Genomic DNA, 22,744 nt, shown 5'->3' with positions numbered 1-22,744 from the left:
TAGCATCAAGCACAGCAAACTTGTATTAACTGTTTTCAGACACTGAGATAAGAAACATTGCATATATTGCATAACGGAGCACTCTCAAAGAGTTGAAATTATGCCCGTTTCACTGATGGAGAAACTGCTCTCAGAGAGGCAGTTTTAAACCAAGATTTAATCTCTACATTCTAAAGAGAAAATCAAATTTACCAACAAGCATTACAAATGAATATAATGAGTTTCTCCCACGAACTCTGCAAAAATGCAAGCAATTGTACTGCAATCTGACAATCCACTCACCCCTGCTTTTCTGATATTGTTGAAGGCAAAAACATCCTTTGTCCTGGAGCTTCACCATTCAATACAGCAGCTTTTAGCCATCTGTGGCTACTTACATTTAAAATAATTAAAATCAAAAAATAAAAATTCAGTTCCTCAATTTCACTACCCATATTCCAAGTGCTCAACGTCAAATATGACTAATGTCTATCGTATTGGTCAGCTTAGCTATAGGACATCTTCATCATGACAAAAAGTTTTAGTGGACAGCGTTGTACAGAAACGCTATGCCACCAAATTTCTGATGCTAGACTGACAATCTTGTGGCTCTTCTCTTCTGATTACCTTCCCACATTTTGGCAAACAAAGTGTGTGAACATGCAAGTGTGTCTGCATATCATGCTTCAAAGAGCTGAACTAACAAACTGAGCTTGTCCATAGCAGCTCTGAGCAGGCATGGCACAAATACTCCTGGCCAAGTTGATTTATCTTGATGTTTGGTTGAATTCCTCACATTTTGGTTCTCTTTGGTAACCTTTTCACCCCGTTCTTTTTTAAGGTAGCTGGCTGTTATAATTCATCATGAACGCATCTCACTCCAGGCCTGGCTCCCCTGACAGAAGGAACAGCCGGTCTTCAAAAGGTCAAAGGCAATTTTCTCCTTTCGTCTTTCTCAGTTTCCAGCATAGATTTGTCACTCTGAGAAAGCATGAATTCTGGATTTGATGTACTTTAATTGATTTCACCCTCAACAAGTCAGACTGTCCATCAGCTCTCTCCTTGGGCTTCCCTGAACTTTGCTTAAGGCTAAGGTTTTCATCCGTCTCTGGAACCAAGCTGTCACCAAGCAATTTACTCCCCTTACCAACTCTTCAGGACCCATCTCGTTTTCATTCCTGTAACTCTCCAGAGAAAGAGGAAGAGATATGCAGGCGAGATGGTAGAAGTGGAAATGAAGGCAGAAAAAAAGAATGGATAATGGATGGAAAATCCTTTTCCTTTATTGCCTTTTTCGGTGAATTTGTCAGATTGTTTTCTACAAATTGTTAATGGGGTGAGATCAGGGAGAAAAATGGGTGGGTGGATGAATGAATGGATGGATGCTTTGATAAATTGATGGGGGGGTGTACAAATAGACACACAGATAAATGTAGAAATAAATGAAAGAATACCAGGCACAATCACAAATAACTTGATTCATTAACAGATCTTAAAGTTTTTTATAGATTACTCTGCATATGCCAGAGACAGTTTTAGGTGCTGGAAGGATGAGAAAACATATGAAGTCCCTGTCACCAAAGAGCTCACACTCCAAAAAGAAAGGAGGGCATGCAACAATAAGAAATTGCAGGATAGATTATATTAAGGATATTTAAAATACTGTGAGAACAAAGCGGGAAGAGTGAGTCTCAGAGACACCTCATGGAAACCCAGTAAATAATGAGTTTTAAATGAATAAATTAATGTATGTCAAAGTATTTTCTGGGAGGGGAAACCCAAGTTGCTTATTCAAGACTATTCCTAGGTCAAATTATAAAGCATAATATGTGGGTGCCCCTGAGTTCTCTCTGTTTTCCCCTTACTCATGTGAACAGCATAGGCTCATGTAAATTTGTGTCTTCCTTCATGAAGAAACATTTAGGAATAAAGGCACCAGGCATGATGGTGCACACTTTTAGCTCCAGTTGCTTGGGAGGATGAGGCAGGAGGATTGCTTGAGCCCAGGAGTTGGAGGCTGTAATGAGCTCTGATCGCGCCACTGAACTCCAGCTTGGGTGTCAAAGTGAGACCTTGTCTCTGAAAACATAAAAAATAAAAATAAAAGGAGTAAGGGATTAATTAGATCTATTACATCTCCCAGGCATTTGTGTATTTTGAGAAGGTTTCCTAGACTAAGATTCCTCATAGTAAATAACTTAGTCATATATTCCATTTAGCCTTCGATTTTATCTCCAGGAAACTAAAACACCCAGTTATCTAGAAATAGCTGATAAGTTTCTAAATGATATGAGGTGGTGGGATTGACAAACCAAGCCAACGTCAAGGACTCCGTGGGTTGTGATGTAAAGTGGTTGTTTCGGCATAAATCTCCAGGTGGGCCACCTTGTTCTCTCACCAACAAAGCCTGGTATGTAATTGTTGGTTTGTGTCATGATGGAAAGAATGTCCACCACCTTCTTTCTGAAGCCTGGAGAAGACATTTGTAAAACCTGGGTGCTGTCCGTGGTTCTAAGGGCGTTCCGGCATGTTATGGATTTCTAGTATGAAGAACACAAAGAACACCCAGTATGATAATGATCTCTTGTACGAAGTTCTTCTAAAGGAACTATTTTAGATTGGCTACCAAAAGTTCCATAAGGGATAATGACTTTGAGTGTGAAGATAACCTTACTGAAGAGAAACGTTAAGACTTTAATCCTGAGTTCAAATCCTACCTTGGTCACTTCTCTGAGCTGTTTTGTCTTCTATCAAATTCTACTTTATATAATTATTGAAGGAATTGCCTGAAATAATGAGAGGAAGTAGAGGATAATAGTAAGGCTGGGCGACAATGCACGTCCATTCTGATTGCCACACTTTGTGACCTTTCTCCTTCTGTGTGTCGGTTTCTTCAATAATAAAATGTGGTTGGGATAATAGTAGTACATATTTCACAGAGTTATTATGTGAGAATCAAACAACTTAACTTATGTGGAGTAACTTGGAATAATGCTTAGGACATAATAAGAACGCATTAAATGCTTGTTGTCGTTTGCTATTATTAGATCATTTCCACATCATGGGTTATCATGAGTCTGGACCCTTCGTTAAGAAAATCCGGCTTTATCAACAATATTTATTCTTTCAGTTATTCTTTCATTCATTCACCCAATTCAGAAAATAGGTACCCAAGATTCACTCTCTTTCTAATCTTCCCAACTACCAATTACAGAGTCAAACGTTTGTATGGCAGGATTCCTCGACAAACACTCAAACTGGATTAAAAGCTGAATGTTGTTATTTAAGGTTAAAGTTATTTAAGAACCCTTCCAACTTTATTTTTATAAATTGAATTGAACTGAATTGAGTGTGCTAACTCCATTGGTGCAGCATCTTTGAGCTTCCTTTGGTTCTGCTGATATTTTTGTTCTTGAATTATTCTAACGGATCCCATTTTTAGTGAGATTTTGAGAATGTTAAAATGAAACAGCACATAAAGTATAATTTCAGTTTCTTCCATCTGGGCCAGAAACACAATAGGTGTGTGGCAATTATAAGTGAAGGCAGCAATAAATACATGCATGAATAATGTGAAATTATTTTAGCTTCTATATCTGTTTTTGTTTGTTATTAATTTTAAGATATCAGAAGCAGAAGAGCAGTAGGGGTGAATAACTCACCAAAATTCCAAGTTGGCTTTTAAAAAGTTTGTGAGGGGGTACTAAATAGTAATGTACCCTAAGCTCTCTTTTATTGACTTCTTTATTTCCTGGGCCTCCAATTCAGGGATTCATCCATCCAATTTATTTGCTTTAGCCTCAGAAAGCAGTCCCACTTTCCACAAGGACAAAGGCTTAGAGCTGCTAGAATGAATGGCTCTGGTTAATTGATGTATCCAAAGTCTGTCTGTACATCAGCCACTCCATCTGTCTGCCTTTGCTTAAAAAGGCGCCTTCCTTAACTCACGCTTTTTGTATTTTTCCATGAACTAGTTCTACATTTTGGGAGAAGGAGCCTGGTTGAACATTTCCATCTTCTTTCCTGTTTCAAAAAGAAAAAGAAAAACAATCATCCTGATCTGTCAATTTGAATAGAAGTGTACTTTAACAAGATCCTAGGAGCTTATTTTCTGCCCCATAGCAAGGTACTCATTGTGTAAGTTCCTGCACTTGTGGATTCTGTGAGGTGCTGACATGAAGTCACAGTCTAGAAACCGGTGGCAGTTTTTAAAATGTGTCTTAATATTGGCTGCCTAGATACTTTTTAAAGCAGATTTATGCTGCATTTTAAAAATCCATTATGCTACATTATGAGCTTATTGTCCATCCAGATAATATCGATCAATTTTAGACTTCCAAAATCTGCATGTATAATTGTCCCATGCAATCAAAATTGTTTATGTGTGTAGTATTTTGAGACATTTATAAAATTATAAATCGGAATTATTTATATATGCCACAATATATTTGATTATGTTGAATGCCCAATTTATATCACCATTCATTGTCATTTTTTCCTCTATTTCATAATCTTGGCCAGTGACTTTACTTTTCTCTATAGAAGATACTTCTCAGACCACTCAAAATTACTGTCTTTGACAGATTATTTTAAAGTAGCACATCTTATGTGGTATGTTCATAAACAGTAGAGTTTGTTCATTATTTAAAAATTTGGCATTAAAAGAGACTAAAGAAAAAAATTAAAGTCAACCTTAATTGCGTCTCTTAGAGATAGCCACTGTTATTTTTGTCAATTTTATTTTAATTTTTGTCAAAATTATTTTGGTCTGTATGTGTGTATATGTTGCATGTATTTGTTGTTTGTGTGTGTGTATTTAGGTGTTGAATGCCCGCCAGTTAAGATCATATTACCTTTGCAGTTTTATATCCATCATTTTTCCCACTCAACTTTATATCATGTGCAATTTATTCTTTTAAATATTTTTCCAAAACACAAAACTTTTAATAACTACAAAGTATTCCAGCCTATAAATGAGATGTAATTAAGTTAATCATTGCTAATTTTTGACACACAGGTATTTTGCAATTGTTTGCTGGTGTGAATAAAGCTATGACAGACATCTGTATGCTCTAAGTCACTTTGCTGATTGAGTTCTTATATTTAAGTTCTAGAAAAAGAATTTAAGACTTTGATACCCATGTTGTCAAATTCCTGCAGCATCTCTATGATAAAAATTATCTTCTACTCTGTAGTTGATTGAATTATTAGCTTAGATTTTAACTGTGTTCCTCTATCTATGCCCCTTGCCATCTAACTTTGCAGTTAAGTGTACACACTAAATGCACTTCCTCATCCACTGACTTTCACATCTATGTGAAATAAGTCACATGAAATAAGCCACGTGACTTATTTCAGCCAATGGGATGGTAACAGATGTGACATAAACAAGGACTTGAAATGTGCTTGCACCATATGGCTTGTCTTCTTCTACCTCCACAATCTTTATGAGAAGTGCATGTCCTAGATAGATCATTGGTCCCAAAAGGACTGTAGATGTACAGAGCAGAGCTAGCCAACTGGATTGAGGACATAAAACTTGATGCAAAAGCTATTCAGTTAAGCTTAGATCAACCCACTTCCAGGCAATCTGCAGATACATATGAGCAAGCCCAGGTGAGATCAGTAGAGCTGCCTCTAAGGAATTTGCAGATATGGGAGAAATCAATGCTTATTGTTATATGGCACTGGGATTTGGTGATGGTTACGCAGCAATAACTAACAGATATACCCTTAGTAATTTAATGAGAAATTTCATTTTTCATTTAATAACAAACAAATGATGGCAATACAACATAGTGGTTAATAAAAGAGTCTTGGGAGCTATCTGGACCTAAGCTTGAATGACCTTAGGCATATTGCCTCCTGAAGTGCTGGGATTACAGGCATAAGCCATCACTCTTGGCACAAGAAAATAAATGATCAGTTACTGAGAATGTTCAGGAATAAAATAAAAAGAAGGATGTAGTTCACAGTGATAAGATGATAAGATAATGAGATTGAGTGGTCGGGAAAAACCTATGTTCTCTTAGAACTATAGTTCTCTATGTTTATTGGGTCTCCATTATTTTTAAAAATCTGATGGATTCTATGGACTCTCTCTCCAGAAGAAAAAAACAAAACAAAACAAACAAACAAAAAAACATATACACAGGCACACAGGGCTCACAGGCATTGCTTATATTTTCTTGAATCTCTGCTTTAGACACTCATCTAAGTCCTATCTTTGGCCATGACATCCTGGTAGCAAAAGCAGAAGTAAGAAATATTCACTTCCGTATTGTCTTAGAACAAATTGTCAAAGCATACCACTTCTCTGACTTGGAAAAAACAATTGTCTGAACTCTCAATAGCTGGTGTCTGCATGTTTTGACAGAGGCACTATGTCATATCGTCTCTGGCAGAGGTAGCTTGCTATGTAGCAGAATTCTTGCTGCCTCTATGATAGTTTGAAGTTGGGATTGGGAAGCCACTCTCCACACAAGGACTACATTTCCCAGCCTATTCCCATTTCCTTCTTAGTGGTACAGTGATGGGACTAATTCTTGCCAATGAAATGTGAGCAGACGCCGTGTATGACACTTTCAGACCAAATCTTTTAAGAAGCCTTCATCTTGCTATGGTTTCACTTCATGCCAGCTGAATGCCGGTGATTATCAGAATCTAGGGAAAGGTGAAACCACACGATAGAGGAAATCTGGATTCTGAAATCACTACATGAAGGAAAATTACTCACCAACTAGAAACGTTCACATATTTTACATGAGCGACAAGTAAACTGAAATGGTGTTAAGTCACCAACATTTGCTATTACCCCTAAATGATATTTCCTAAAGTGTGATCCCTGAAACAGCAGCATCAACATCACCAAGGAGCTTGTAAGAAATGCAAATTCTCAGGACCCACTCCAGAAGAACAAAGTCAGAAACTCTGGAGGGGTGGGAGGGACCAGAAATCTGTGTTCTAATTGGATCTCCAGGTGACTGGGAACCACTGCTCTAAATACGTAATACAGTGTCTACGAATGGGGTTTATAAAATCTGATTTCCTTGGTTCAGATCTTGGCCCAACCACTTATGAGCTATGTGATCTTGGGCATGCTACTTAACTTCTAGTGTCTCAGTATGTTGCTAGGTATGGATACCTAAGGGTAGATCACAACAGTATCTAACTCCCAGGCTTTGACATGAGCATTAAAGGAGATCATCCATGTGGAGGGCTTACAACAGTGTCTGATGCACAGTAAGTGCTTAGAAAACTTTAACTGTAGTGTTTATCAAACTGACAGCCAAGTCTCAACCCCAAAGTTTGCATTAAATGGACTTTTCATTTACCCCCCTGCTTAACGCTAGTCCCGGGCATGCTTGAACCATGGACACATCTGTCCTGGCAGGCATTCATTCCATCAGAAAATGATTATGGAGGTCCTTCCATGTGCCAGACATCATGCTAGGATCCAGACCTGCAAGGGAAAACAAGGCAGACTGGATCTCTGCCTGGTGATAGGCCTCTGACCTGGCCAACCTCACTGTGGCCAGACAAGCAAGGACAGTGAACAAACAGGTGGCTGAACTGGGCCCTGAGGGAGTAAGACCAACACATTTTTTTCATTGTGCAAACTTCTGGCTGATTTTCTTTTTTCACCCATGCGAGAAGATGCCCTTGCTTTTTCCAACAGCCGCCCTGCATGCAGACTAATCTTTGAATCTATGTTCTCTAAGCTGCTTTAAAATATGATGCTCAGTGGTTAATCCAAAGGCTGTAGAAAGAGCCCTGATGCCAGGTGTAAGCATATTTTTAAAGAAGAGGGGATACTTTCAAAACTAGCACCTGGGCCAGCCAATTAAATTCCTCAATGAAAAATGCATGAACAAATGGAAGGCTGGATGCCTCCACTTTGATTCTTACTCAACTCTGATTGGTCACAGGTTTGGCAGTTTTGTTTCATTGACCAAATGATACCTGTCACCCCCTCATGAGGACTTGCACCTGCCCTTAAATGAACCAAAGCTGCCAGCTCCCCTCAGCCCCTTTGAATGCTCTTTATCAGCTTTAATTCTTAAAGCCCTAGAATTTGTCAGCTTAGATTCCCCACAGTTCGATGGGCAAAGGGGTGTGTGCTCCAAGCAGCCTGCCAACTTCACCATCACAGCTGCAACTCTCCACAGACACTTTGCTGTGGAAATGCAAAGAATTTTACAAAAGAGTCACCCTAACCTCACATAGTCTGTGAACTCCAGTCCCTCCTGTTCTTTCCTGTTCTTTCACAGGAGATCCAATTTCTCTCTGACTCAATCTTTGCCAGGGCACAAGGTCAACTGGCTGGCTTCTTATACTCCTATGGTCCCAGATGTATAGAGTGGGCAAGAAATGAAAAAAATTAAACAAAATCTATGCCCATAGCAGACATCAATAATCAATTACAGGACTTTTATACCTTGCCTAGATCCATCCTCCAAATTTGTGAGTGCTCCAGACAACCATCACTAATTAATCTTGGTGGTTATTTAGACCTATTTGCCATTACAATCTAGACTAGCCCTTATACAGAAAATAAAACAATAAAAGCAAGAAAGGAGAATGACTTATCCATCTTCAAACAGCATGTGTGAGTCAAAATTTAGATTAGAATTCAAGTGTTCCTAACTTCCAGTCTTGTGCCCTTCCTTATGCCAAGAGTCCATCAGGCCCCTTGAAATATCTGGAGATCCACTCCACCTCTCCAGATTAAACAGTCCTAAATAAATGACCCATGAAATGTCCTTGGGTTCAACTTTCATCTCCCACCAGTGTGCAAGATAAATGGTGTATTAGTCAGCTATTGTAGTAATGCTGCATAACAAACCATCCCACAAATCCAGTGACTAATAGCTACAAGCATTTATTCTCACATTCATGGGTCTGCAATCAACTGTGGCTCAGCTGATGTGGGTTTGACTTGGCTCCATGACTCCACATGTACTGCATGTGTGTTTATTCTGGAGTCTTGGATAAAAGGGCAGTGACTACCTGAGTCATGCCTTTATCATCATGGATTAAGAAAGCTCAAAACCTGAACCAAAACATGCAAGCATGTTTAGGGACTCATGCATACATCATGCCCTCTAACACTGCATTGACCAAAGCAAGTCATATGACCAAGCCCAAACTTAGCAGCATGCAGAAAATCTCTGCCTACATTAGGAGAGGGAGGAAGTGGATATTTGCTAAACAGTAATATATATTTTTTAAAACATGGCTTTTAAAATTATCAAGAAACCTTTCAGGGAGGGCTTCAGGGGACTTTTTTTTCACAGTGAGATTATACCAGGCACTCACTAGAGAAAGTTGATAAGCTGCTGAGCACCAGACTTAATCTCTGAGAAAGTTAAATCATGTATTGTGTTAATATTGGCTCTCTGGTTTTATTGCTGATTCCCCCGCTTTAAGGGAAGCCTGACATGAAAATTCTCACTCCATGTAAGACAGATCGTGAATATTTTAATGGCCAGAAAGTGAACTCCTCAAGAGTCACCTTTATGTCTTCCTTAATGCTACTTTACCACTCCTGGTGTTTTGAAAATATATGGGTGTTCTGAAAGAACATGTTAAATAAATGATAAAATCATGGTGGTTAAGAGTATGGGTTTGGGAGAAAGAGTAAGCCAGATTCAAAGTTAAAGCCATCACTTACTGGCTGAGTATAATTGGTCACTTGTCTAACCTTTCTAATCCTGTTTCTGCCTCTGTGAGTTGGGGGTAGCCATATCTATCTTGCTGGGTACCTATTAAGTAACATAATGTAAGCAAAATGCCTGGTCCACTCTAGGCTGTCAATATATTCTAGCTCATATTTTAATTCATTCTTTATTAAAACTATCTTCAATCACTGAGTTCCTCTGATGCAGTAGCCAATAGTGTCACTAATCTAATATTTCTAATTCTTTTCTTTTCAGGTACCTAGGAGAATTGTACTTCTTGTCCTCTTTTGAGGATATGCATACCCATGTACTTTGCTTTGGCCACTGAAATATGAACAGAAGGGACCTGTGTCACTTTGGAACAGAAACTTTAAGAGCCATGATCCATGATTTCCATGTTCATTTCCCACTGCTGTGGTGACTATGAAAACATTTGTCAAGATGAACTCTGTATCAGCCTGGATCTCTGAGAGACTTCATGGAGCAGAAATCCTCCAGCCTACATGCATAGTGTATGTAGCATGAGAAAGAAATAAACTCATGTTAAACCACTGAGATTTGGAGGGTGGTTCTTACTGCAGCATAACTCAGCCACTGTGCCTGATATACTTGGTATTATTAAATATGGTCTACTTACAGAATATTATGGATTAGATTTTCAGAAAGATTTATGTTGCAAATAAACCAGCTATACCTGCCAGTATACCAGTACTTCCCCATATCTACAGAGTAGACCTCTTAAGTCACAGAAGTTCAAGATTTAGAAAGAAATAAAGAACACTCTAATTTATACAACTAAAGCCTCAGGAAGAGAAGGGGTGGAGCTGGTCTCACAGACCACTGTGTCTAGGAACTGAAATCCTATTCTCTTTTTTCCTTTACTTCTTCACTCTGCTTCTCTCTGCATGCTGCCTTCTTGTGTCTTCCTGAACTCTGACCTTCTCCAGGCAATGAGAAAGTGGCCGAGTGGCCATAGGTGCTCTGGGCTCATGCACCATTAGCTTCAAGATCCTAGGACCGTGTTTCCCAAAGTGTGTCTCAAAGACCATCTTGGATGTGAATTACATGTGCATATATTCCAGCTCCCCTCCAACTTTACCATACTGATTCAGAATTTTTAGTGGTTTGGCCTGGGAATTTGTATCTTACCATGTTTATCAAGTGATCCATAACCAAAGTTGCATACCTAATCTAGTAAAGGACCATCAAAAGTCTGGCAGGAGTGGTGGAGTGACAACATGGGCAGGCCCACTAGGCTTACAGGGTTACAGGGTTAGGGTGAAGGAGACACACAGTCCCCAAAGTTGGGAGTCAGGAGAAGGGATGCATGAAGCATACACACAACCATGGAAAGAAATTGTGAGCCCAGACAGCGCTCCAGTCCAGTTCTTCTATAATTGGGAAAATACTCTGAAACCTAGTCTACCTGAAGACGTAAAGCAGAAAAAAACAAATCTTCCTCTCCTTTAAAGCCATTAGCAAGTTTCAACTTCTAAAAAGTGGGCCGGGCACGGTGGCTAACACCTGTAATTCCAGCACTTTGGGAGGCTGAGGTGTGTGGATCACCCGAGGTCAGGAATTTGAGACCAGCTTGGCCAACATGGTGAAACCCCATCTCTACTAAAAATACAAAAATTAGCCGGGCATGGTAGCACGCCTGTAATACCAGCTATTTGAGAGGCTGAGGCAGGAGAATCGCTTGAACCCAGGAGGCAGGGGTTGCAGTGGGCCGAGATTGCACCGCTGCACTCCACCATGGGTGACAGAGGGAGACTCTGTCTCAAAAACAAACAAAAAAAGTGCATTATGAGGAGGAATTATTAGTTCTTGAGCACCTATTCCACGCTAAGTACCCCTTGACACTCTGCAGAGAATGCCAGTGTTTGGCTAACACAGCACCCATTCTCTACCTCTCCTCTTTCCCATGCCTGCAATTCTAGGGGGCGCAATGTCAAATTCCTCCTTTATCAGCTTCTCTTGCAACCATAAGTTATCAAGAATTGTCATGATGTGACCTGAACAACATCATGGCCAATGACACGTCAGTGAAAGTTACTGAGAGCTTCCAGGAAAGACTTTATTTTCCTTAAAAAAAAAAAAAAAAAATCTGACATTCCTCCCATCCTTTACCCTGAAGGTGGACATGATTTCTGGAGGTGAAGCAGGTGCTTTACAACCATGAGGTAAAGGCTAGGAGTATCTTAGAGACGTTCCTCTGATATTATTCTGCCATAAACCCATCCCAGCAGGTGTTGACCTCCAGATTCCTTATTGTATGAGATAATTAAGTGTCTTTATGGCGTTAGTCACTGTCAAATTTCCTTTTTCTTGCAAATGAATGAATTCCCATCAGATGCATTTCCTGATTTATTCCTCATAATAACATAGGCATTATCATTCTCACTTTTTGAGTAAGGAAACTGAGGTTAGTCAGAGAAGCAGGTCATTTCTTTAAGATCACAAATCAAAGAAGCAGTGGGACTAGAATGCCAAACCAGATCTAGGTGACTCAAGGGCTCCTTATAAGACGCCTGCCTACCTGGATGGCTACACATTTTCTTTTCTATTTTTCTTGTCCTGCCTCTTAAAACTATCATGTAATTACATTTTTTTTTTTTGAGACGGAATCTCACTCTGTCTCCCAGGTTGTAGTGCAGTGGTGTGATCTCAGCTCACTGCACGCTCTGCCTCCCGGGTTCATGCCATTCTCCTGCCTCAGCCTCCCGAGGAGCTGGGACTACAGGTGCCCACCACCTCGCCCGGCTAATTTTGTATGTTTTTTTTTAGTAGAGATGGGGTTTCACCGTGTTAGCCAGGATGGTCTCGATCTCCTGACCTCATGATCCGCCCGCCTCAGCCTCCCAAAGTGCTGGGATCGCAGGTGTGAGCCACCGCGCCTGGCTGTAATTACATTTTTTATGTAATTACTAACATACCAGGAGAACAACAAGTACAGTGCCTGAGACACAGAAGATAATCTGACCACGTTCAAATAAGTGTTCATTATTTGAGGTTTATTAAGTAAAGGTAGGAGACTTACATCAAAGACTGAGGACAAGGAAGGGTGGATTCAATATTTTGAATTATTTATTCATGAAGTGATGAATCCTCGCCCGTTCTACTAGTATACTTAGCTATTGCTACGTAACATACAACCCCAAAACTTAGTGACTTAAAGTGATAACCATGTATTATTAAAAGTAATTGCAAAAACCTCAACTGCTTTTGCACCAACCCTAATAATGTCTCCTGAGTCTAGGAGATGGCTGGATGGTTGTGTTTATCTTGGCTGAGCTCAGTTGATTTAGGCAGGGCTTATTTTTGTGCCTATGGTCAGCTGGGGGAGTTAGCTGGGGATTTAGAATGGCCTTGGTTGAGACACGAGTTTCTCATATGCTTTGCTTAGGCTGGTCCATGTTAGTTCATGAATGGATGGCAGGGATTCAAGAGTGAGCAGAGTAAGCAGAAATCTGTTAGTGCTTTTGAAGCCCTGGTTTGTATCGCACCTGCCAAGGGCCAAGCAAGTTACATGGCCAAACTCAGAATCAAGGCGTGGGGTAAAAAACTTTGCTCTGGGTGGGTGTGGTGGCTCACGACTATAATCCCAGCACTTTGGGAGGCCAAGGTGGGCGGATCACCTTAGATCAGGAGTTCAAGACCAGCCTGGTCAACATGGTGAAACCCTGTCTCTACTAAAAACACAAAAATTAACCGGGCGTGGTAGCGGGTGCCTGTAATCCCAGTTACTCAGAGACTGAGGCAGAAGAATTGCTTGAACCCGGGAGGCGGAGGTTGCAGTGAGCCAAGATCGTGCCACTATACTCCAACTTTGGCAACAGAATAAGATTCCATCTCCATTTAAAAAAAAAAAAATAAAGAAAAAATAAAGTATCTAAATGAGAGAAGAGTTAGGGACATCACAGCAATAAATCTCCCATAAATCCCATGATGGATAAGTAAGAAGTAGCTATGTCTATGACCTAGGCCTGAATAACTGCTGGTCTTCCTTGGAGAGGTGAAACAGCTGAGCATGAAAGTGAGGAGCTATTCCCTAAGCAGCCCAGTAGGGTAGGAGAAAGAAGGGTTGTGCCTTAGAAGACCTGAATTTTGAGTCCTGGTTCTGTCATACACTTTCTCTACGTGACCTTAAGGAGAGAGACCACTTCCCTTTCCTGGTTTGGAGTTTCTCTACCTAGAAAACGATAGAGACAAACTTTCAGAGGCCAACGACTAGAGGCCCACAGGCTAGATCTAGCCTATGCATTTGTTTTGTTTGGCTTGCCCAGTATTCTAGTTTTAATTGAGCCAACATTTAAAAGTTACAATGTTTCAGATAGAAATCTGGATTTCTGACCGATATGGTTTGGATTTGTGTCCCTACCCAAATCTCACATCGCATTGTAATCCCCAATGTTGGAGAAGAGGCCTGATGGGAAGCGATTGGATCATGGGGGTGGTTTTCCCCCTTGCTGTTCTCATGATAGTGAGTGAGTTCTCACGAGATCTGGTTGTTTAAAAGTGTGTAGCACCTACCCCTTTGCTCTCTCTTTCTCCTGCTCTGGCCATGTGAAGACATGCCTGCTTCCCTCTTAACCTTCTGCCACGATTGTGAGTTTCCTGAGACCTCCCAGCCATGGTTCCTGTACAGCCTGTGGAACTGTGACCCAGTTAAACCTCTTTTCTTTATAAATTACCCAGTTTCAGGTATTTCATTAGAGCTGTGTAAGAACAAAACAATACACTGACTTTGCTCAAAAATCCTGAAAGATTCAGCAAAGTTGGGTCAACATTCCACTACGGCAACAATGGATGCAGCTGAGCTGTGGATCCTTATCTGGGATATGCATTGCTTTTCACTATCTGACCTGCTACGATCTCACTTAGTCCATATTGTCTCCTAAACACTAAGATTTTTCTTACAATTGACTGAACTCACTCATTTAAATTCACCTTTTGTCACTGTAGACATTTGAATTGGGTTTCCTGGAACAAATAGTGTGATAGCTGGACTCTGTGAGTCCATGGCATTGTTTTTTTGGTGCTCAATTTCACAGGTCAATACAGAAATTCTCCCATCAGTGCTCTCTGATTTTAGGCCAGTGGATCTTAACCCTATGGGAACTCAAATCCTTTTGAAATTCTGATGACATCTATGGGCAGAAAAGTGCTCATATAAGCACACACATGTTTGAACACATACACACACACACATAGACAATATCACATAGTGCTTTGTCTGTCAACCTCCATTATCATAGAAGACGCAATTTGTCTGTCCTGCAATCTATGGTGAACCTCAAGTTCTCCATCAAAGTATTCCCACCATAGTCCTGTCTAGACAATTTTCAGATCTATTTAGGACTAATAGATCTAGACAATTTTCAGATCTATTTAGGACTCCAGAAAAGCATCTTCCCCCAACAAATTTCTTATAGTCAGAGGTCACCGTCTGTTCCCAGTTCCCTCCCCATTTCCCATTCACTCTTCCAAAGAACAGAGAGGAAAACAAGCAAGTTATAGCCAAGTGACCCACGCTGAGAAAAGAGCAGAAGTCAGCAGGGCCCTGACCTTCCTGTGTAGGTAACAAATTGGATACCATGTTTGCACCAAGCCCTGGAGGGAGGGAAGGAAGGGGGGAAGTAGGGAGGAGGAGGGCAGTGTGGGATGGAGGTGGGGTTACAGGGTCAGCAGACTTGGCTTTATGCATCCACACAGCAACTCCATCCACCTCTTCCCAGGAAGCAGCCACTGCTGCAGGGCATGCAGAGGGTAGCAGCTGGAGGTCAGCAGAGGCCAATGCATGCACACACAAGGGTGTGTTTGTGTGCTTGAGTGTGCGTGTCCATTCCCAGCCGAGGGCAGGGAAAGCTACTGAGTTGAATTCTTTTCAGAGATCTCCAAGGACTTTCTGACCCAATCCCCACTTATTAAACATATAATTACTTTCTTTTTTTCTTTTCCCGCATTGCCAGAGGACAGTGTAGTTTGGCCTTTAGGTGCATAGTTTCTGGAGCTAAACTCCCTGAGTTCAAGTCCCACCTGGACCACTTAATAGCTGTGTGAATTTGGAGGGTAACTTAACCCCTAGTTGCCTCAGTTTCTCATTTCAAAAGAAAGGGAGATAGTAACAATGACTTCCTCAAATATTTGTGAAACCTTAGTAAGTTAATATGCATAAAATGCTAATAAGCACAAACTATAATTATTCATTCAGCAGACACATATAGAGGAGCCTATATATGATGTATTAATTTTCTTGAACATCTATTCTGTGCAAAGCAATGTTCATTTTATGTAAATTATATTAATTTTCCCCCAGAACCCTGGCACAACAGATGCATTTAATTCCCATTTTACAGATGAGGAAACTGAGGTTCAGGGAAGTTGGGTCCCTTGCCCAGGTTTATCCCACTAATGAATGATGGAAACAGTCAGGTCCATCGCATTTCAAAGCCCCGACTCCTAATCAATTCACTGTGATCTTCAATTTGCTTTTGTATTCAAAACACCCAGGTCAACGTTTGACCTATTAAGTGAATGAACCAATGGTGGGTTCTGCCATTCTCCCTTTCTTTGCTCTTTCCACTTTAGTCTTTGTCCAGAGGCAGCCGTGAGGAAGTCATGCACTTCTTGGATATGCACATCTCTTTTCTCTTTCCTGCTCCTTGATACTGTTCCATCAGTCTTCATCTTCCCCACTCAACTGCCGTCCATCTCTCCTACCAGTTCCTCCTCGGAAGTAAGGCCCCAAATATTTCCCTGGCGCTGGAGGAAACTCATTCTTTCTGGTTTAATTCGCCCCGTCTGGCCTTAATTGCTTTGCCCTGTTGTGAGAGGAGACCTCCCATGGTGACGGCCCCGAGGATGGGTTGGGGGGTGGGACGGTGGAGGAGGAAATCAGGGTGAGCTGTTGAGTGGAGAGTGGATTAGTCCAAGACCAATGGGGCAACGGAAGTTGGGGATCTCGGAGCCTGTGGCTCCAGACCCACCCTTGGTTGTGACGTTTACGACTGAACTTGGGCAGGAGCATGTGTCTGGGGGCTGTGCCGGCCTCCCTGGCCCCTACCTTGAGTGTTTGGTCCTGCAGCTCATTAAGCAGTGACACTTAGCACATCATCAAACTGCTTTACAGGCACAGCCCACACAGCTCCTGGCCTCTGGAGTATGCAGGTAGTGGGGGGATGCTGACCTCCCAGCAACTGGAGCTGGGACTGGATGGACACACAAGGGGATCAAAAGACCTCATGGGAAAAACAGACCAAGAACTGCATTAGGGCACCAGGACCCCTGACCTTTCACCCCCAGATATAAGACTAAGGTGCATCGGAAACAGGGGTTCTGGGTGTGGTGTCATGGAAAAAACATGGCATTTGATGTCCTGTGAACAAGGCTCAAATCCTGGATTTGTCACTTCCCAGCAACTGTGAAACACAAGCAAGGTTTTTACCTTCTCTGACCCTCTGTTTCCTCAATAAGGCCAATAGAGGGCTGTTGCTAGAAATACTGAGATGAGACATATGACATGCTTAACCCAGAGCAGGCAATAAATGGTGATTATTTGAATTACCTACTCCAACTTTCCCACTTTCTGAAGATTGAAGAGATCAATGGGATCAGGCTGACAACCATTTGTTTTACCCCTATCCTCCCTCCCACCTCCGTGCCCCTTTTTTGGTGTGTGAGTTCTGCGCTTGGAGCTCTGAAAGTAAACATTGCCTTTTAATGTCAGAAAAAAATCACAATAAGAAAAGCAACAATAAAAATAAAGTAGCTTCAGGTTAACAAGTGTCTACTGTGATCCAGGTGCATTCTCATTCCAGATAGATAGATAGATAGATAGATAGATAGATAGATAGATAGACAGATAGAGATAGATAGATAGATACATACATACATACATAGAATCCCATTATGTTTTCACAACTCTGTGAAGCATCTACAATAATTATTTCCATTTTACAAAGGAGGAAACTGAGGCTCAGAAGGACTAAGTCATTTGTCTCATGTCTCATGAGTAAAGCTATAATGTAAACTCAAATTTTTGACTCTGAGTTTTTATTCCTTCCAACGTTAGAATGGTGGGAGGGAAGAACAGCATGCCCTTAAAAGGGGTGGGAGGGAAGAACAGCATGTCGGAGACCCCTGGCAGATCAGGGGGTGCTTCTGGTCCATGTCCCCTGTCCTGGGTTCTTGGAGGTCCATTTGCAGACACCCTAACTTCCAACCATCCTTCAGAAGCCTCAAATATATTCCTAAATCTTCTTGAAACAGCCCTGGCCATGAAGAGCCTGCTTTCATGGTTGATGCGCAGTGATGAGGCAGGGTTAATACTTCATTAGGTCATGGTGCCATTTTGCATTTTATGGATATTCGGTAACACAAGCAACAACAAACTCACAAGTTCCTGGGCCTCACTTTCTCTGGGGGTGCAGGCCCAGGATGAGGGACCCCTGAATCTGGGCATGAGATAAAAGCCTATGCCTGACTCTCATGAATGTGTGGAGATGAGGCTCCGGGACTTTGGGATAGTGGCCCCTCCCTCCCTCCCACTTCTGTGCCCCTTTTTTGGTGTGTAAGTAAGTTCCGGGCTTGAAGCTCTGACATTAAACAATCCTCTTGGCCTGCGTGAAAGGTGAGTGTATTTTGTAGAGATCCTGTATTCATTTACTGGTCTGCCACAACAAATTACCACAAACTGGGTGGCTTACACAACAGAAATATGTTGTCTCACCAGTCTGGAGTCTAGAAGTCCAAGATCGAGGTGTCACTAGGGCTGGTTCCTTCTGAGGCTGTGAGAGAAGATCTGTTCCATGCCTCCCCTCTCGCTTCTGGTCATTTGCTGGCAATCTTTTGCATTCCTTAGCTATATTAAGTTGGTGCAAAAGTAATGAAAATAATTGTGATGTCTGCCATTACTTTCAAAAGAAAAACTGTGATAACTTCTCCAACAACCTAATAGAAGTATTGCCCCAATCTCTGCCTTCATCTTCCCATGATGTTGTCCTACGTGTGTGTCCATCTCAAAATTTCTCCTTCTTATAATGACACGGGTCATACTGGATTCAGGCCCTTCCTCATGATCTCATTTTAACTTGATTCCCAAATAAGGTCACATTCCGAGGTGCTGGAGGATTAGGACGCTGACCTAGGAATTTTTCAGGGACACAATTCCATCCATAATAGTTCAGAAACAGAAACAGGACTCACTCTTTGGTCAGTCTGATGAAGTCCATGGACCCAGTTCCTCAAGTAAATTCACAGGAACATATGCATTTAAAAATGTTATATGATTTTTAAAAGTTCATGGACTTTCTGAAACACGAGGTCTAGGACCACCAGGTTAGACCTCTGGTAACTTGCCAAGATACAAATACGTCATGAAGTCCATGACAGCAAGGTGGGGAATGTGGTGAGCTAGGTAAGGTCTGGAAAATAAGATGGTAAGTTCAGTTTGGAACATACCGAGTTGAAAGTGCAAGATGAATATGTTGCTTGGCACCAGTACAATATCCAGTTCCAAACTGTCAGCTTGGAAGGGAGTATAGGACTTAATATTGAGTCCTTTATTCTTTGTTTCTCTCCTCCTTTGTTTCTCAAAGGCTTCTCATATAGCCAATACATGCTAGGCTCTGTGCAATATATGCTGGGCATGTTAAAAACAGTGAGAGCATATGTATCCTCAAAGAACTCACAGACTAATGTGAGAGTCAGCGGTGGGGAAGGATGGAGAGACCCCTGTTATGTATCATGACAGGCATTGTAACAGAAGACAGTGGACCAGAGATGATGTGTTTTACGGTGTGAATGTGTGCTGGACAGTGATTTAGGGAGGATTCTCTGCAGGAAAAAATAAGTGAAAAGTCAATGCTGCAGAGAAGTGAGGAGGATATTGGTCTTCCTATTTCTAGCAACAGCTCTTCCCTATTTTTGGTCTACATGATTCTGGTCAAACTAACTGCACCTTGAAGTCAGAAGATGATATGTAGTCCAAGGCTGGTCAATGAGAGCGTCAGATTCTCCCAAGACTAGTGATTGGTGCAGGGATGAAAAAGCATTCCAAATCAGACCAATTGGAGCAAGTGAAACTGAATTTTGGCACCCTTGTGTGACCTTTTGGCAACAGAAACTCTCCCCTTTTCTATGAATGCAAATGAGAGACTCTGAGGCTGGAACTACCTAGGATCTTGCCAGCAAAAGGAGACAGCCTGTCGGGGAACAGATAAAACCAAAGGAAGGCAGAGTAGGTGGATGGACCACCCTGTATGAGACCTGGAAACAGAAAACAAGCTAGTCCCTGGGTTTTTAAGTTATGTGAGCATATGCATGTAGGTAAATTTATATAGGTATTTAGGAGTATGTGTATATATTACAATGTGTGTGTGTGTGTGTGTGTGTATTTATTTATTTATATACATATGCACTTACCTATCTGTATGGATAGCTGTAACTTTATGGTAGGTAATACACACACACAAACCCTTAAACGTGCACACACACACACATATGCACATAGGGTAAGTAAGTGCATATGTACCAAGGAGGGGTAGGTATTAATTGCCTTAACTGGTTGAAAGTTCAAGTTTAGACTAACTTCAGGCATAGTTGGATCCAAGTACTAAAGAAGCATTTGCAGGCCTTGGTCTGTAGTGCTTTATCATTGGTTCTTCTTTCCTCAACTTTGGCTCTACTCTTAGGCAGGACTGCCCTTATGATGGTGCATCAACTGCCTGTAGTTCCCAGTTTACATCCAATTCAGCAACCCCAGTGAAAACAGAATATTTCCCCACCTCAAACAATTTTAGTAGAAGTTATGTTAGTATACATATGTACATATACATATGTATATATACAGGTAGGTAAATGCATATGTATATTAACACAACTTTAATCAAATTTTCTGCCACTTGTTATCAAAACAGTTCTTACCAATGTGACAGTTTCATCCAAGAGGGCCACATCTGAGTTAGAGCATAGAGGTCCCTGTGGAAGGGCATCTGTGCCAAAGAAAAAGCTGAGTAAGGAATGGGAGCATTATTTAGGTTGATCATATACAGACAGAAGAACCAAACTAGTCAAAGGATAACATTTGAAATAATGCTTGCACAAATGTGCCATGAAATATGGAAAGATCCTTGAAGAAGGTAGAATGGGGTTCACCTTCAACCAAATGATTCCAGCTGAAGGTAGTGTTGCAGTGTCCTTGTACAGCTGAAGACTTGTGGAGCCCAGACAGATTAAGTTAATTGTTAAATGCCTTACTATTAACTAACCAATAAGAACAAATCCCAGGTCTTCTACTGAAATTGTTTGAGGTGTGGCAATATTCTGTTTTCACTGGGGTTGCTGAATTGGATATAAGCTGGGAGCTACTGGCAGTCAACACACCATCACAAGGGCAGCCCTTCCTGAGAACAGAGCCAAAGCCTAGGAAAGAACCAATGATAAAGTGTTACAGACCAAGTCCTGCTATTGCTTCTTTAGCCCCTGGATCCAGCTATGCCTGAAGCCAGCCCAAACTTGAACTTTCAATCAGTTAAGGCAATTAATACCTACCTCTCCTTGCTACATGCTGTGATTGATCTACTGTCTCTTTGGCAGTCAGTTTACATGCTGAAAGTCCTTTAGGAACTCTGTGGCTGTACTAATGCCTGTAATTTTGTCTGAGGGTCCCTTCTGCAGCCCCTGGACTAGAAATATTCTTGTCATCATGTAAAAGAAAAGCCAGATGCAACAGAGACTTAAAAAGCTAAGCATAGAAAGACACATATTGCATGTTCCCATTCATATGTGGGAGCCAAAACAGTGGAAACTCATGGAGGTAGAGCATAGAATGACAGATACCAGAGGCTGGGAAGGGTGTGTCCATAGGGGTAAGGGATAAAGAGAGGTCGGTTAATGGGAACAAACACATACTTAGATAGAAAGAATAAGTGCTAATGTTTGATAGCAGAGTAAGGTGACTACAGTTAACAACAGCGTATTGTATATTTCAAAATAGCTAGAAAAGAGGGCTTGAAATGTTCTTAGTGCATAGAAATGACAAATACACAAGGTGATGATGGATGCCCTAAATACCCTGACCTGATCATGACACAATCATGCATGTAACAAAATATCACAGGTACCACATAAATGTACACAAAAACTACGTAACAGTTAAAAAGCAAAAAAGACAGCAACAGCCCTCAACTAATTATTGCAGGAATTGAATAAATAACTTCCCCAGTTCCCTTGGCCCTCAACTGAGATAACTCGCTGTCAGCCAGCAATTCCCAGGGAGTAACGCTCCAGTTTCCCTCACTACGACTGGCTTGATAATGATGCCCTTTCTTGACTTTCTTCTCTTTCCTGCCTCATTTTCCACTCCTTTGCCATGATCTCCTGGGATCAGCTCCCACATAAATTACACTTACCTCCTTGTCTCAGGCTCTGCTTCGTGGGGAATCCGAAATAAAACTCACATACCATTTTTGTCAGTCTTAGGTCAGTGAAACTTGTGTTTCTACATCTTACAGCCAACAGAGTCCCGACTAATGCACCAGATTATGAGAGAAATGTCCACAAGCCCTGGAAGTTACTAGAACTATGCTCCATTGATGGAGATGTCAACATCCTTATCATAAAGAAATTTCTCCATCCCAGGGAGAAGCAGAGCAGGCACCTTTGATCCTCAATACTTAGCAGAAGTGCCACAGTCTTCCCTGAGGAAGAGGGCTTGGGGCATTAACAGAGAAAAGAGAGGTGCCTGGATCATTCCACTGAGTGTCTCCTCATCCCATGAAGAGCAGAAACCCTGGATCTTCTAAAAGGTCCCATGTTCTTTTCTCATAAATGTTGCAAGCTCCCTGCTCCATATATTGCCGTTAATAAATTATACCCCACCTCTCTTTTAAGGCTCTTTTGTTATAACTCAGGCTCCCAGTTCCATTAACTCTCCATTACTTGAACACTTCATTATGACATTTTTTTGCAAGCGGAGAGCATGGCTGCTGACACCCTCAGCCAGGCAGGAGGCAGAGATCAAAATGGGCCATTAAGTTCCTGTGGCCAATGCACAATTTTTTTTCCAGAGTCTATTTTCTGCT

General features: G+C 41.3%; 1 long non-coding RNA gene across 1 annotated transcript; it reads right to left on the bottom strand.

The window, feature by feature from the left end:
* Positions 1 to 1,062: 1,062 nt before the first annotated feature.
* On the bottom strand, positions 1,063 to 21,676 carry LOC126931547 (uncharacterized). Its single transcript, XR_007717883.1, has 3 exons — positions 20,586 to 21,676; positions 18,391 to 18,522; positions 1,063 to 4,002 (listed from the first exon to the last, which is right to left on the bottom strand). It is a non-coding gene; the product is annotated as an uncharacterized LOC126931547 (long non-coding RNA).
* Between the last annotated feature and the right edge of the window lie 1,068 nt (positions 21,677 to 22,744).

This window comes from Macaca thibetana, chromosome 11 (assembly GCF_024542745.1).
Source record: "Macaca thibetana thibetana isolate TM-01 chromosome 11, ASM2454274v1, whole genome shotgun sequence".
Classification (NCBI taxonomy): domain Eukaryota; kingdom Metazoa; phylum Chordata; class Mammalia; order Primates; family Cercopithecidae; genus Macaca; species Macaca thibetana.
The sequence above is the reverse complement of the archived record's forward strand: the minus strand, read 5'-3'. Positions and strand labels throughout refer to the sequence as shown.